Below are 15,473 nucleotides of genomic sequence, written 5' to 3'. Positions count from 1 at the left end.
GCTTAGCATTAAAAAGAGGAGTCCATTATCTGTTTTCTATGTTGTCCCGTATGGATGTCCTCAAGTTGAGATCTATCAAAATTGAGAAATCAAATGCGATCTATCTCCTTGGACCTTTGTACAGTGTGGCATAGAGGTACCCCTTTGTGACACTTGGTTGAAACATATGTAATGCAATGATAATCCATGGAAGTCCGAGCTAATTAGGACAAGGTGCGGGCACTATTGGTATTCGATGCATGAGGCTTGCAACTTATAGGAGGTTTTATGCATAACACATATGAATTATTACTACCGTTGACAAAATTGTTTCCATGTTTTCAAAATAAAAAGCTCTAGCACATGAGTAATCCATGCTTCCCTCTCGCGAAGGGCCTTTCTTTTACTTTATGTTGAGTCAGTTTACCTACTTCTTTCTATCTTAGAAGCAAACACTTGTGTCAACTGTGTGCACTGATTCTTATATGTTTACTTATTGCACTTTTTATATTACTTTATGTTGACAACTATCCATGAGTTATACATGTTACAAGTTGAAAGCAATTGCTGAAACTTAATCATCCTTTGTGTTGCTTCAAAACCTTCTATTAAGAATCTATTGCTTTATGAGTTAACTCTTATGCAAGACTTTTTGATGCTTGTCTTGAAAGTACTATTCATGAAAAGTCTTTGCTATATGATTCAGTTGTTTAATCATCATCTTTACCATTGCTTTGAATCATTTCATTCATCTCATATGCTTTACAATAGTATTGATCAAGATTATGATAGTAGCATGTCACTTCAAAAATTATCCTTGTTATCGTTTACTTACTCGAGGGCATGTAGGAACTAAGCTTGGGGATGCTTGATACGTCTAAAATGTATCTATAATTTCTTATGTTCCATGCTAGTTATACGACAATACTCACATGTTTTATATACACTTTACATCATTTTGATGCATTGTCCGGCACTAACCTATTAACAAGATGCCGAAGCGCCAGTTCTTGTTTTCTGCTGTTTTCGGTTTCAGAAATCCTACACAGGAAATATTCTCGGAATTGGACGAAACAAAAGCCCACGGTCTTATTTTGCACGGAGCCTTCCAGAAGTCCGAAGAGGAGACGAAGAGGGCGACGAGGCGGCCACACCCTAGGGGGCACGGCCCCAGCCCTGGGCGCGCCGCCCTATGGGGTGGGCCCCTCGAGCGTCCCCCGACTCTGCTCCTTCGCCTATATATTCTCTCCGTCGCGAAAACCCTATCACCGAGAGCCACGATACGAGAAAAGTTACTGTGACACCGCCGCCGCCAATCCCATCTCGGGGGATTCAGGAGATCGCCTCCGCACCCTGCCGGAGAGGGGAATCATCACCGGAGGACTCTACATCATCATGCCCGCCTCCGGATTGATGCGTGAGCAGTTCATCCTTGGACTATGGGTCCATAGCAGTAGCTAGATGGTTGTCTTCTCCTCTTATGCTATCATGTTTAAATCTTGTGAGCTGCCTATCATGATCAAGATCATCTATTTGTAATGCTACATGTTGTGTTTGTTGGGATCCGATGAATATGGAATACTATGTCAAGTTGATTAATTGATCTATCATATATGTGTTGTTTATGTTCTTGCATGCTCTCCGTTGCTAGTAGAGGCTCGGCCAAGTTGATACTTGTAACTTCAAGAGGGAGTATTTATGCTCGATAGTGGGTTCATGCCTCCATTGAACTGCGGACAGATGACGTAAAGTTCTAAGGTTATGGATGTGTCTGTTGCCACTAGGGATAAAACATCGATGCTTTATCTAAGGATATTTGTATTGATTACATTACGCACGATACTTAATGCAATTATCTCGTTGTTTGCAACTTAATACTGGAAGGGGTGCGGATGCTAACCCGAAGGTGGACTTTTTAGGCATAGATGCATGCCGGATAGCGGTCTATGTTCTTTGTCGTAATGCCCTAAGTAAATCTCATAGTAGTCATCATGATATGTATGTGCATTGTTATGCCCTCTCTATTTGTCAATTGCCCAACTGTAATTTGTTCACCCAACATGCTATTTATCTAATTGGAGAGACACCACTAGTGAACCGTGGACCCCGGTCCATTCTTTTACATCTGAAATACAATCTACCGCAATCTCTCGTTCTCTCGTTGTTCTTCGCAAACAAACATCATTCTCCACACCATACGTTTCATCCTTTGTTTACAGCAGTCAGGTGAGATTGACAACCTCACTGTTAAGTTGGGGCAAAGTATTGTGATTGTGTTGTGCAGGTTCCACGTTGGCGCCGGAATCCCTGGTGTTGCGCCGCACTACACTCCTCCACCAACAACCTTCACGTGGCCTTCATCTCTTACTGGTTCGATAACCTTGGTTTCTTTCTGAGGGAAAACTTACTGATGTGCGCATCACACCTTCCTCTTGGGGTTCCCAACGGACGTGTGCATCACGCGCCATCAGAGCTCAGGAGCGAGTTGTGTGATCTTGCACAAGGTTAGTTTTTAGCGGATATTTTATGTTGCTAAATACATTATTTCAACATACTGCAAATGCATGTGTGTTTTGTTGCAAACACATGAGAGAAATGTTCTGACGGACTTCTGCTACAAATGTTATTTCAGTGCTGCAAATATTATCATTAGCTGCTACAAACATTGTTCTCTCATATGTTGCATATGTATTTTGAATTTTTTCTCGGGGATTTGCTGCGACTGGTTGGGATTTGCCACGTCCGGTGGAGATTTGTTGCATACCATTATCCTTTTGCTGCATCTTTTGCTTTCAAAATGTTGTAATGTGTTTTATGTTGCAAGTAGTAATGCAACCACCTCGGCAAGAAATAATGCAACCGATGTTGCAATAGTAAAAATAATTGATGCCCATGTGGTGTATGTTGCAAGGGTTGGATGGCCAAATGCAGAGTTGTGAAGATTGGAGGTATGTACAGGAGAATACCAAGTTTTTGCTTCACGCTAAACACCCGAGAGAAATTTCCTTTCTTTTCTCTCCCTAGTTCAGACAGACTTCAGTTCCGAACTAGCTAGTTCAGATAGTACGTATATGCTCATCCATGTAAATACCGACAGCGCCCTCCTGTGATTCTCCCGTCCGGCGGTGGCGCCCTTCCGTGGCGGCCGACCCCACCCTCCCATGGCCGCTGACTCCGCCCTCCCATATGGTGGCAGCTCGCGTGGTGGCCGACCGCTCCCTCCCGTGGCCTCCGTACTTGACCCTGACGGTCGCCGTCCAGACGTTCAACTGAATTTCGTTGTCGGCCTCCCCTGAAGATCTAAGCTCCCTAGATCTGTCACTTTTTCTATTTTTTATGGTTGGATCTGTGAAGAACTTCACATTGACAACAATGAAACCACACTGTTATTTTGTAAAGAACTTCACAAAAATACATAGACCTTCATAATAAGAACAACGATACCATATGTTTGTTTTGTGAAGAACTCTATAAACAGGAAGGACTTTCTGCTAGGAATTGGATAAAGTCCAAGGTCCTTTTCACAAAAAAAGTCACTAATTTTGATGCACTTCGATCCGATAGACGGAGGGGGATAGGGGCTGGGCACCATAACATCTGGGCAAAATCCGCATCCGCAACAGCAATGCTATTGTGTTTGTATGCATAGAAAATAATTATACCAGATTTTAAGCGTGCCGGTTAGACATTTGGAATGAAATTGACTGTCAAGTAATTATCGGTGGGGAATAAGGCCAGCTAATTCAGATAGATGCATCTCTCACTACGTCACCTCCATCTCAAGGAATAAAGGGTCCTCGTTTTTCGTGTTTTTGTTTGACCAAGATTTACTTTAAATATATCAAGTTTGTCTGTACAAAATTAGTAGCATTAAAAAGTGATTTTCAATACGAATCCAACGACACTAATTACATACTAATATAATTAAGATTTTGTTGCTTAATTTGTATGATCAAAATTTATCTTAAAATACGTGTGCGTCTTATTTGTTGAAACAGAGGTAGTATATATTAAGCAAGCAGGTTTAACACGTTGGCATCCATGTGATGAGATTCTTTTTTTATTAACTGGTGAGAGCCCAGAAGAAAATTACACAGAGAACGAACATTTAAAAAGAAAATTACACTTTGATCCTGAAATCTTTCACCAAAAGCCCTAGAAGATCCAGATGGAGCTTGATCTTATTCACTTAGCTCGGCCGTCAGCTAGCTTTTAGCAGTCGATCGGCTTACAGTCTCTTCGATCGGTCAGACGGCATTGCAGGGCTTGCCGGCGCCAGCGTCGGGGTTCTCCTGCTGCACGAACGCGAGGGCTCGCTCGAACTGCGCCCAGCGCTGCTCGAGGGTGCCGTTGTATCCTACGGACACGCGGATGAGGCCTGGAGAGATGCCGGCGCGTGCGCGGTCGTCGGGCGCGATCTCGCTGCTGGTGCTGTTCCCGGAGCAGGACATGAGCGTCTCGTAGTAGCCGAGGCTGACGGCCATGAGGCCGAAATGGGTGGAGTTCTGGAGGTGGTGCATGAGGCGGTTGGCGCGCGCTTCGGTGGCCATGTCCACGCACAGCATCCCGCCGGCGCCGTAGCCCGGGTTGCCCATTCTGTGCAGCCGGCCATGGTGCGGATGGTCGGGGAGGCCAGGGTAGGTGACGCGGAGGCCCAAGCGGCGCATCCGGGTGGCGAACTCCCCGGCGCGGCGCGAGTGCTCCTGCATCCGCAGCGGCAGGTGCGGGAGGCGACCGGCGAGCTCGGACGCCACCTTGGCGTTCATCGTCGGGCCCAGCAGCATCAGCGCGCCGTCCTGCAGGTCCATCATCGAATTCACCAGGCTCGCCGGCCCGCAGATCGCACCTGGAATCCAACCATAGTAATTCGTTTTAGTCCTCGCTCGTGCAATTTATTTCTCGCCGTTTCATGCATGCATGGAACATGCAGTAAGGTATGACACTTGAGTGTGAGGGAGATGGTCACATCCTTACCAGCGATGATGTCGGCGCCGCCGCTGATGAACTTGGAGACGCTGTGGACGACGACGTCGGCGCCGAGCCGCGCGGGCGAGACGACGAGGGGAGTGAAGGTGTTGTCCACCACCAGCTTGGCTCCCGCCTCGTGCGCCACGCGAGCCAGCATCGGGATATCGGCAACGGCCAGCGTCGGGTTCGACATCGTCTCCACGTACACCACCTTCGTCTCCCCGGGCCGCACAGCCGCGCGCACGGCCGCCTCGTCGTCAGTGTCGACGAACGTCGTGCTCACCCCCGACGTGCGCGGCAGAAAGCTGGACAGCAGCGCGTGGGTGCCGCCGTACAGGCAATGCGACGCCACCACGTGCCCGCCGGCGCCCACCAGCTGCATCAGCACGGAAGAGATGGCCGACATGCCGGACGCCGTGCAGTAGGCGGCCTCGGTGCCCTCCAGAACCGCTATCTGCCGCCCCAGCGCAAGCACCGTCGGGTTGAAGTGGCGGCTGTAGATGTACAGGTCGTCGCGTTCTGGGCCGAGCTCCCCAGCGAAGAGCCGCCGCATGGTGTCCGGCTCCATCACCGTGAACGTGATCGACGCCTCGATGGACATGTTCACGCCGCCATGCTCGCCGAACTCGTGCCGCGCCGCGGCCAACGCCGCCGCCGGGTCGGACTCCCGGCGGTGCGCCTTCATCGGCTTCACGTCGGTGCTTCCGTTGTTGTCGCCCAAGCCGTCGTCCTGCGGCATCAGGCACTTCAGGAGGGTGAAAGGCTCCACGGCGGCGACAACAGGAGCCATTGGGATTTGGGATGTACTAGGTGCTTGCTGAGATCGGAGGGAGTTGGATTCAAAGAGCGGTGTGGGTTAAGCTAGCAGGGGACGGTGCCAATTTATAGCCGATGGAAAGGACCTTTCCTGGATGGGGATCGAGTTAGGAGATGCTTTCTTACAAAGCGGATTGCGTGTAGACATGCATGCATGGACGACATAGTACGTTCTTTGTAAATTGTAACGTCAAAAAGAATTCATGACAAGTGTAACATGGAACATTTTGCACGGAAAAGGTGTGTCACTCAACAACTTCATCATGAAATCCTTATTAGCAAAAGACAAATCTGCGAACATCCATGCAATTCATTTCATAGTTCATTATGTGGGTTTGGTCTACTGTCAACGGTGTCACCGGCCAACCCAGGGCCTTGATGTCTAGTGGCCAGCCGCGGTCTATGCCTTGCCATCGACTCGGAGGAAGGACGCCAACTCTCTCATCATGATGGTCATCAGATCCCTTTGGCTAGAGCGCAATGCTAGGGGTTTCAATGGGCAGGAGTCCACTTCTACGGTGGTGCAGAGCATGGTCATCGACACTTGGAAGTCCTGGTCTGAGTGTAGAGGTAGATGAGTGAGAGATGTGCACTAGCTCAGGAGCTTTGCGCTTTCCGACCTCCGCCGCTTGTGGCTGCATGGACGTGGTGAATCCACCTTGTATGGGCGTCGTCCTTTTCTCTCAAGCTTAACATAATATGCGCAGATCTCCCGTGGGTACTCGAAAAAATTGTTACAATCATGGATCACCTAGGATTGAGATATGTATCAAGTGAAAAATGAAAAGCCACAAGAATAGTGCATCAAACGAAATGGTTTCCTAGGGTTAGCTCTCGCGAGAGGTGATCTACAAGTGATTAACTCCTACCCTCGGCTGTTGGCACTACCGCCGCTAGTTCCCACACCCTCCCTTACCGCCACAGTGGCGGGAGGGTGGGGAGCCACGGATCGGATGTCCGATCCCCGTAGGGTCCTCGAGTTCTTTGTCTTCGGTGTAGGGGCATCGGCGGCGATGAGAATAAAAGTACTTCAACCCATCCAAGATCAGTATTTTTCCTCGGAGGAGTGTCGAAGGGCTGGAGTTTAGAGTCGATCCTCTGGCATTAATATTGGCGTGATAAGTGTCTGTCTACGGTGGCGGCGTTTCGTGGAGGGGATGATGTCGCATCGTATTGGTGTCCAAAAGTTCCGCCTCCACCTGGTGAAGCTCGGCCAGGTAAGGCTTCATTGGGGAACTTATGAGTTTTGAGTCACCCATATATGTCTGGCCGGAGCTCGGATTATCTCCTGGCCCTTCTCAGTACTAGCTTCTCCGAGACGATGATCTTTCGAGATCATGGTCGCAGCATCTTCTGGTCTCGTCGACGACTTCCTGGCCGCTGCCAAGCACTTTTCTTTTTTCAAACTTTCTCCAACATGAGCTTTGCTACACCGGTGGCCCAGAGGCGACACAGAGCTTTACTCACGGCATGTCGTCGAGGGATGCATAAGGAAGATGGTGCTGATATCTTCAAGGTCATGCATTCTATTTCTTTTGCTTCTAAGGATGTTCATTCAAGGGTTGGTTTCGTATAATATATTGTGACATTTTGCAAAAAGAAAAGGAAGCTATCCATTTTGAAGTCTATCAATATGGTGCCATCCACTAACCTGAAAAATAGAAGTCATATACCACCGTCCGTAGTTGGGTTGCACCCATAACCATAGGCTTCAGCCAATCCTACGGGAGAATGTAGGCTTATAGTTGTATCTAAATATGCAGCTCGTCGAATAACCTGCAAAAAAATTGGCACTATTTTACTTGTCAAAAACAATATTGTTTATGCATGTCATATGGACCAACATAGATCTGAGACACCAATACATATTTTAGCTTTATCTTTCTTATTTGCCCTGTTTATAAGTTTCAAAAACATAAAAAAACATCGTGTATGTAGATAATGGATACAATGAGTTTTAAAAGTTAATCATGTCCATTTTGTGAAATATGCAAAAAGAAAAAATGATCAAGATTCCTGCCTCTGCATTGATAGATGAGTACGACACTTTATTTATTAAAAGTTTTTTTTCAATTTATCTCAAATCATGGATCACATAAAGTGGATATATGGATGAACCATCTAAAGATCAAGCTACACTGCACTGTAGCATACAAACGTTATTTTTTGACACAATTAACAAATAGTTCTACTTAAATATTAAACTATCATAAAAGGTTTAAAACTTGAATGATGTGATTTAGGGATCATATATATTTATGTACCGGTGTTAGAAGTATATATGTGTGCTAAAAATGGAGACACGGTCTTGTCTTGTACTCCAAACCCCTTAATTTTAAGTACCTCTGGATAAATTCCGCGAAGGTTAAATCAATACAACGATAGTTATAGGGATTCATCTACTTTGACACTCAAATTCTAAGAACTCCTTCTAGAACAAAGTTATCGTGATTTGTTCAGAGCTAAGAGATCGATATACATGTGGAGTAATCTGTATATAAGTATATTATGACCGAAGTACACATGGATGTCCTATTACACCACGCCACACAATTATCATCACGTGTTGAAAGTCCCTCTGCTACCACCTAGTCAAAGTATCTCATCCCATACATATCCCTCCATCTACACATCGCGTGAAAAAGGAGTTTGGACTTGGGATAATTAATTAGATTAACTAATTGGGGATTAGAATTATTCCGTACTAGTGCCGTTGGAGCTCACATGCACGCATGGAGCCAATGCGGACTTTGGCGAATTTGATTAGCCGAGGAAGTGATGTTTTGGCACATGGAAGAATATGGTTCCTTTATTTTAACATGCATCTAAAATACTATTTTGAAATGTCCAAAAATTCTCACATATATGTTCACGTGATACACGCTTACAAAGTTGTTTCATAAAAAATCGACTTATCATGTGACATGTGAAAAAATAAATCAGTACTAAAAATAAAGCTTTTCATAAGAATTTTTTTCACTTTTTACATGACCACAAAAATATCATTTTTTCGTAAAACTTGATGAACGCATATATATTGTGGAAATGTAAATTTTTGTCAAAAGAATTCGACAATTTGAAATTTTCTTTTTGGTTAGTGGGAGCAAATGCACCTGGGAGCCAAATTGAGTTTCTGAAGTGAACAGTAGCAGTTCTCCCTTGGATCTATAATAGGTATTAAGAATTAAGCATAAAGTTAGTATAGACTTTGTATTAAATTTCCGATACTTATTATATATGTATCAAAGGGCTAGAGCGCGTAGCTCACATGCGCGTAGAGAACGAATGCTTTTCAAAAGCAATAATGTTATACCGATTTTTTTCCGGGTTGAACGCATCTGTGTTAGCCCGATTGTGAAGTCTGGGAGTTGTTCCAATTTTTGTAACTTTTTTTTCACGACTCATCGCCACGATGTTCGTAAGTTGATTTCGTAGCAAATCATTAGCTAAGTTTAGCTCACATCCCTGGCCCGTCGGAGGGGTCGGGAACTCAACCGATATATCACCTTGCCACTGCTATCGGGTTTTTCATCTTTGCCGCCAAAAAATTATTGGGCAAAGGCAAAAATATACTTAGCAAAGCCTTTGCCTAGGGTTACAAATTTACAATCGCAAAAGAGGATAAGCAAAGATCCCGTCAGCAAATATCTACGATGAGCGGAGTCCAGGTGGGCAGGTCAGACTTGGAAGAGATTTATGGCCCTTCAAAACCTTGAAGAGGTTGCATAAAAAAAAAACTTGAAGAGGTGATCCGTGGAACCTCGTACAAAGATCTGAAGAGGAAAAAAACGTATGGACGGAGAAAGAGCTACGATGTGTTGTGTGTGCGTGTATTCGACCAATTAATTAAATCGTGCGTCCTAGTTAATTGTAACAATGCAGTTGAGCATTATTCTATCGATTCGATCTGGGGATTGTAGAACCACAACTCCATAGTTATCTTATGTATTACCTATATTTATATCTATACTTACTAATAAGGACACTATGGTTTTTTTTATCCAACTTAAATTTATATCTATTTTTTCTATCAAATTACAAAGATTGCCACTGCAAGTCATCAAAAGAAAAACAGTTGGCATGGTCCCAATCTTTCTCCGCTTGACTGTCCATGTGTGGTGTTGAAGAGTAAGGCTCAGTTTGCGAGCTCCGTTTTTTTAAAGTATTTTGAGAATACTTTGGTTTTCAAAAATAAAAAAGTATTGAATACTTCAAGATATTTGGTTCCAACCAATACGGTGGTTTTGGAAACTGAAGTATCCCAAAACTACAGTTTTTTTTGAACTATTAGAAACTTCACCTCGAACTTGTTTTTTTTCTAAATGGAAAAAAGCACATGGACATGACTAAGGAGCCAAGGAGGGTTGCGGCTTAGAGCTCAGTAAAACTTGGTCTATCATTTTTCCAAATTGTTGTATTAATGATGTGCTAGATTTGGACTTGCCTTCTGTTTAATAAAGGCTGCAGCTCTCAGAAAAAAAAAAGACATTACCATGATAGACTAATCGTACTTGCAGAATTTGAGGTAACGCATTATTTAAAACTATTATAAAAGCGACAAGCAAATAGCGAAAAACGATTAAAAAAACGTAGCGGAGACACGAGATTTAACGTGGAAAATCCCTTCCAACACAGAAGGGAAAAAACCACGGGCGCCAGCCAGCAAAACTTCACTATATTGAGGAGTGTTTACAAACGCAGTGGGTTATCTTATAATCTGATAAACCCTAGCCGGCAGCTTACAAGATGTAACCACTTGGGCTAAACAGTTATACCAACCAAGCTTGAGCAAAGCTCAAACTTGGAAACAGGAACTGGCTTTGTCATCATATCAGCATGATTATCATGAGTACTTGTCTTGCATACCTTCAGTTTACCTTGAGCAACAATGTCGCGGACATAATGGTACTTGATATCAATATGCTTTGTCCTCTCATGTCACATTTGATCTTTAGTAAGGTATATTGCACTTTGACTGTCAGAAAACAAGTTAATGCAAGAATCATGTCATCTCCATAAAGCTCAGCATACAAACCTTTCAACCAAACAAACTCTTTGCAAGCTTCAGCAATTGCCATATATTCTGCTTCGGTCGTAGATTGGGCAACAACAGGTTGTAACGTTGCATTCCAACTCACAGCACATCCACCAACAGTGAAGACATAACCTATGAGGGATCTTCTCTTATCCAAATCGGCAGCAAAATCTGAATCCACATAGCCTGTGAGTCCCTCACCGATCTTGCTAAACTTCAAGCAAGATTTGGATGTGCCACAAAGGTACCTGAAAATCCACTGAACAGCTTTCCAATGTTCTTTACCAGGATTAGCCGTGTTTCGACTGACCAAACTCATAGCATATGACAAATCAGGGCGAGAACAAACCATGGCATACATCAAGGAAGCAACAACACTAGAATATGGAACTCGAGACATGTACTCAATATCTTCGTCGGTACTAGGACATTGCAATGCTGATAATTTGAAGTGAGGGGCAATTGGTGTACTATTGCATCATGCATATTAAAACGATGAAGAACTTTCTGAATGTAATTTTGCTGACTAGGAAATAACACACTAGATTTTTTGTCTCTTGTAATTTCCATACCTAGTATTTTCTTAGCAGCTCCAAGATCCTTCATCTCAAACTCACTACTTAATTGGGACTTTAAAGTAGTGATTTCTTTCTTGCTCTTGGCAGCAATCAACATATCATCAACATATAACAGCAAGTATATTGGTGATCCATTAACAAACTTGATATAAACAAAACTATCATATTGAGATCTTTTAAACTCATGTGCAAGCATAAATAAATCAAACCTTTTATACCACTGTCTTGGAGACTGTTTTAGACCATAAAGGGACCTCTTCAACTTGCAAACAAGATCCTCCTTACCAGGCACAACAAAACCTTCAGGTTGGTCCATGTATATCTCTTCCTGAAGCTCACCATGCAGAAAATCAGTCTTTACATCTAGTTGCTCAAGCTCAAGATCATGCATAGCCACAATACCAAAGAGTGCACGAATCGAACTATGCTTCACAACCGGAGAGAATACATCATTATAATCAATGCCTGGAATTTGGCTGAAACCTTTTGCTACTAACCTTGCCTTAAACCTCGGAGGCCCATTAGGAGACAAACTTTCCTTTCTTTTAAATATCCACTTATACTGAACATCCTTCTTTTGTTTAGGCAAGCGCACAACATCCCATGTGCCATCCTCTTGCATAGCAGAAATCCACTTCACGCGGTCAATGGATGCAATGGCCTCAGCATATGTAGCAGGTTCGGTATCATACTCCACCTGTTCAGCACAACTCAAAGCATGATGAACAAGATTACACTTTTGAATTAAACGAGGACGTGGACCTTTGTTACGCCTCGGTCTATCTGCAGCAATGGAACTATTTGTTTGCTGCAAAATAGGTGGTGAGTGTTGAACAACAGTGTTCTCATTATCAGCAACATCAATTTATTTATCCTCCACGTACTCTACCTGCACGCTAATCCTCTATTGCTCATCATCAGAAACATCAGAAAAATCAATAGCATCAGAAACATCTGTAGATGAACTCTTATAAAACATGACAGACTCATTAAAGACAACATTCCTGCCATGCAAAACTTTATTAGTTTCAGAATTCCATAACTTACATGCCTTAACTCCTGAACCGTAACCAAGAAACACACACTTAATTAACCGCCCTAGGCTCTAGCTTTCCATTATCAAAATGAGCATAAGCAGTGCAACCGAAAACTCTCAACTGTGAATAATCAGCAGGTGAACCAGACCATACCTCAATATGAGTTTTCTTATCAAGCGGAATGCAAGGTGACATGTTTATCAAGTAACAAGCGGTGGAGGCTGCTTCAGCCCATAAACATCTATGCATACCAGCATTGGACAACATGCAGCGAGCCTTGGAAAGATGGTTCTGTTCATCCTCTCCGCCACACCATTCTGCTGAGGAGTATATGGGGTGGTGTGGTGCCTTACAATGCCTTCGTCGCTGCAATAATCATTAAAAACAGTAGAACAAAACTCCATGCCATTGTCAGTACGAAGCAATTTGATTTTATTTTCTGTTTGCTTCTCTACCATAAATTTCCAATTTCTAAAAGCATCAAACACATCAGATTTATGTTTCAGAAAGAAAGGCCACACTTTTCTTGAGTAATCATCTATGATAGTAAACATGTAATTTCCACCACCAAGATAAGTCTTGCGGGAAGGTCCCCACACATCAGCATGCACATAATCTAGAATCCCTTTAGTGGTATGAACGGAAGCATTGAATTTAACTCTTTTATGATTACCAAAAATGCAGTGCTCATAGAACTCAAACTTACTTAGATTGCAGCCATCTAGCAGGTCTCTCATGTGCAATTCTGTCATGCCATGTTCACTCATATGCCCAAAATGCATATGCCACAGATTAGTTTTACCAGGTTCATCAGGAATAACAGCAGCAGCAATACCAGACAAAGTGCTACCTCTAAGAACATATAATTTTGCAGAATTCATATCACCAATCATGTGAACGACAGAACCTTTTGATACTTTCAGAACTCCGCGAGAACCGGAGTGTTTGTACCCATTAACATCAAGGGTACTGAGAGAGATCAGATTTCTGGCCATGCCAGGTATGTGTCTCACATCTGTCAGAGTGTGTGTCATGCCATCATGCATCTTGATCTGAACGGAGCCAATGCCCATGATCTCACGTGGGTTGTTATCTCCCATACGCACAACATCTCCACTCTGCACAAACACATAAGAACTGAACAAGTCTTTGTTACAGCAAATATGAAACGAACATGCAGAATCAAGGATCCACTCATCATTACCAGAAACACAACTAGACAATCGTTTATCAAAATTATCACTGGAAACAATAGAAGCCTTACCGTCACCCTCAAATTTGTTTTTCGGTTGGTAAGTACTGTTTCTTTTCTCTTTGTTCTGCAACTTCCAGCAATCATCAATATTGTGGTTAGTTTTCTTACAATACTTGCAGAACTTACCATCCCGTCCCTTGGACTTTGAGCGACCTCTATCGGTCTTGCTCTTATCTCTGTTGTTGTTGTTGTAGTTGTTGTTTCTGTTCTCGGTCCTGCCTCGGACCTGCAGTGTTTCTGCCTTAGATGACGAACCCTCTACCTGCACCATAGATTTCATCTTTTTTCCTCTGCTGTAGGGCCTCATAAACATCGGCAAGGGTTAGTTCATCACGGCTGTATAACAAGGTGTCTCGAAAATTCGCAAAAGAATTAGGCAATGAGACTAACAGTATAAGAGTGAGATTCTCATCCTCGTAATTTACCTCCATGGACAGCAAATCATAAACGATCTCTCTAAAGATCGATAGGTGATTCATATTAATGTACCTTCTTGCAGCTTGTGCGAGAACAACCTCATCTTCACGTGCATCTTACTGGTTAGATCTTTAGACATGCAGATCGATTCCAGTTTCAACCACAGCGCCGCTGCGGATTTCTCAGACAGCACTTCCTGCAAGATATTGTTGGATAGATGAAGCTGAATTAAAGAAAAAGCCTTACGGTCTTTCCTCTTTTCATCGTCGGTCCAGGTCTTGGCATCTTTCTTGCCAAATCCATCAAGAGCTTCATCCAGATCAGAAGATTGGGTAAGTATCGCCCTCATCTTCACTTGCCACAGAGAAAATCTCGTGGTATAATCCAGCTGCGGTAAATCGAACTTCAAGGAAGACATGTCGCAAAACCCTAAATTGAAACACGGGCTCTGATACCACTTGTTATAAAAGCGACAAGTAAATAAGGAAGAACGATAAAAGAAAATGCAGCGGAGACACGAGATTTAACGTGGAAAACCTCTTCCAACACAGAAGGGGAAAAACCACGGACGCCAGCCAGCAAAACTTCACTATATCGGGGAGTGTTTACAAACTCCGTGGGTTATCTTATAATCTAGTAAACCCTACCGGCGACGGGCCTCGCTCCGCTCGACAGAAGTTAGCCTCCCTTTAGTATATGAATTTGGATCACAATATAACAACAGGTGTGTTTTTTAGGGAACTATTTGCAGGTGTGTTGATTAGTTGTAACTAAAACATTCAAGGGGAGAACAACTGCAACAACCATGCAAGCATCTACCGGTCAAAAGAGATTAAAATGCAACGTAAAAATCTGTCAAAGGGACACCAAACAATATTTTCCAAACACCTTGCAGTTTTGACGAAAACTGAAAAATACTACAGTATCAAGATACTACAGTATTCTTCACCCGTTCACCGAAAACTTCAGTATTGTAATACTTCGGTTTTAAAAAAAAAACTTTGTTGCCAACAAGATCTAAATTACATATAGCTACCGTATTTCATATCTATTTTGTTATTTTTTGCAGAAACCTACCACTTCTGGGGTAGAGCGTCACAAATCGAGCTAATTCTTATCGAACAACATTTGGATAACCGCCCTGACCAGTGAGACCCATTTGTCAGTGCTAAGTTCGCAGTACATGTGAGACATAAGATGAGTTGGATCTGGGGCCCAACTGTCAGCCTCACATCATCTTTCCCTTATTCTTCTTCTTCTCACTCTCTCTCTGGAATGACCCGCCCCCGCCACCAATTCTTCACCGATGTTCCTCTCCTCCAGATGAGCGCCTCCATTCCGTACCCTCAACCGGTGCGGTTCCCGCTAGCATCAAGGCCACTGTCCCG

General features: G+C 43.5%; 1 pseudogene; it reads right to left on the bottom strand.

The window, feature by feature from the left end:
* Positions 1–4,226: 4,226 nt before the first annotated feature.
* LOC124703782 lies at positions 4,227–14,099 on the bottom strand (annotated as a pseudogene).
* Positions 14,100–15,473: the final 1,374 nt, after the last annotated feature.

Source organism: Lolium rigidum, chromosome 1 (genome assembly GCF_022539505.1).
Source record: "Lolium rigidum isolate FL_2022 chromosome 1, APGP_CSIRO_Lrig_0.1, whole genome shotgun sequence".
In the NCBI taxonomy this organism is placed as follows: Eukaryota; Viridiplantae; Streptophyta; class Magnoliopsida; order Poales; family Poaceae; genus Lolium; species Lolium rigidum.
The sequence above is the reverse complement of the archived record's forward strand: the minus strand, read 5'-3'. Positions and strand labels throughout refer to the sequence as shown.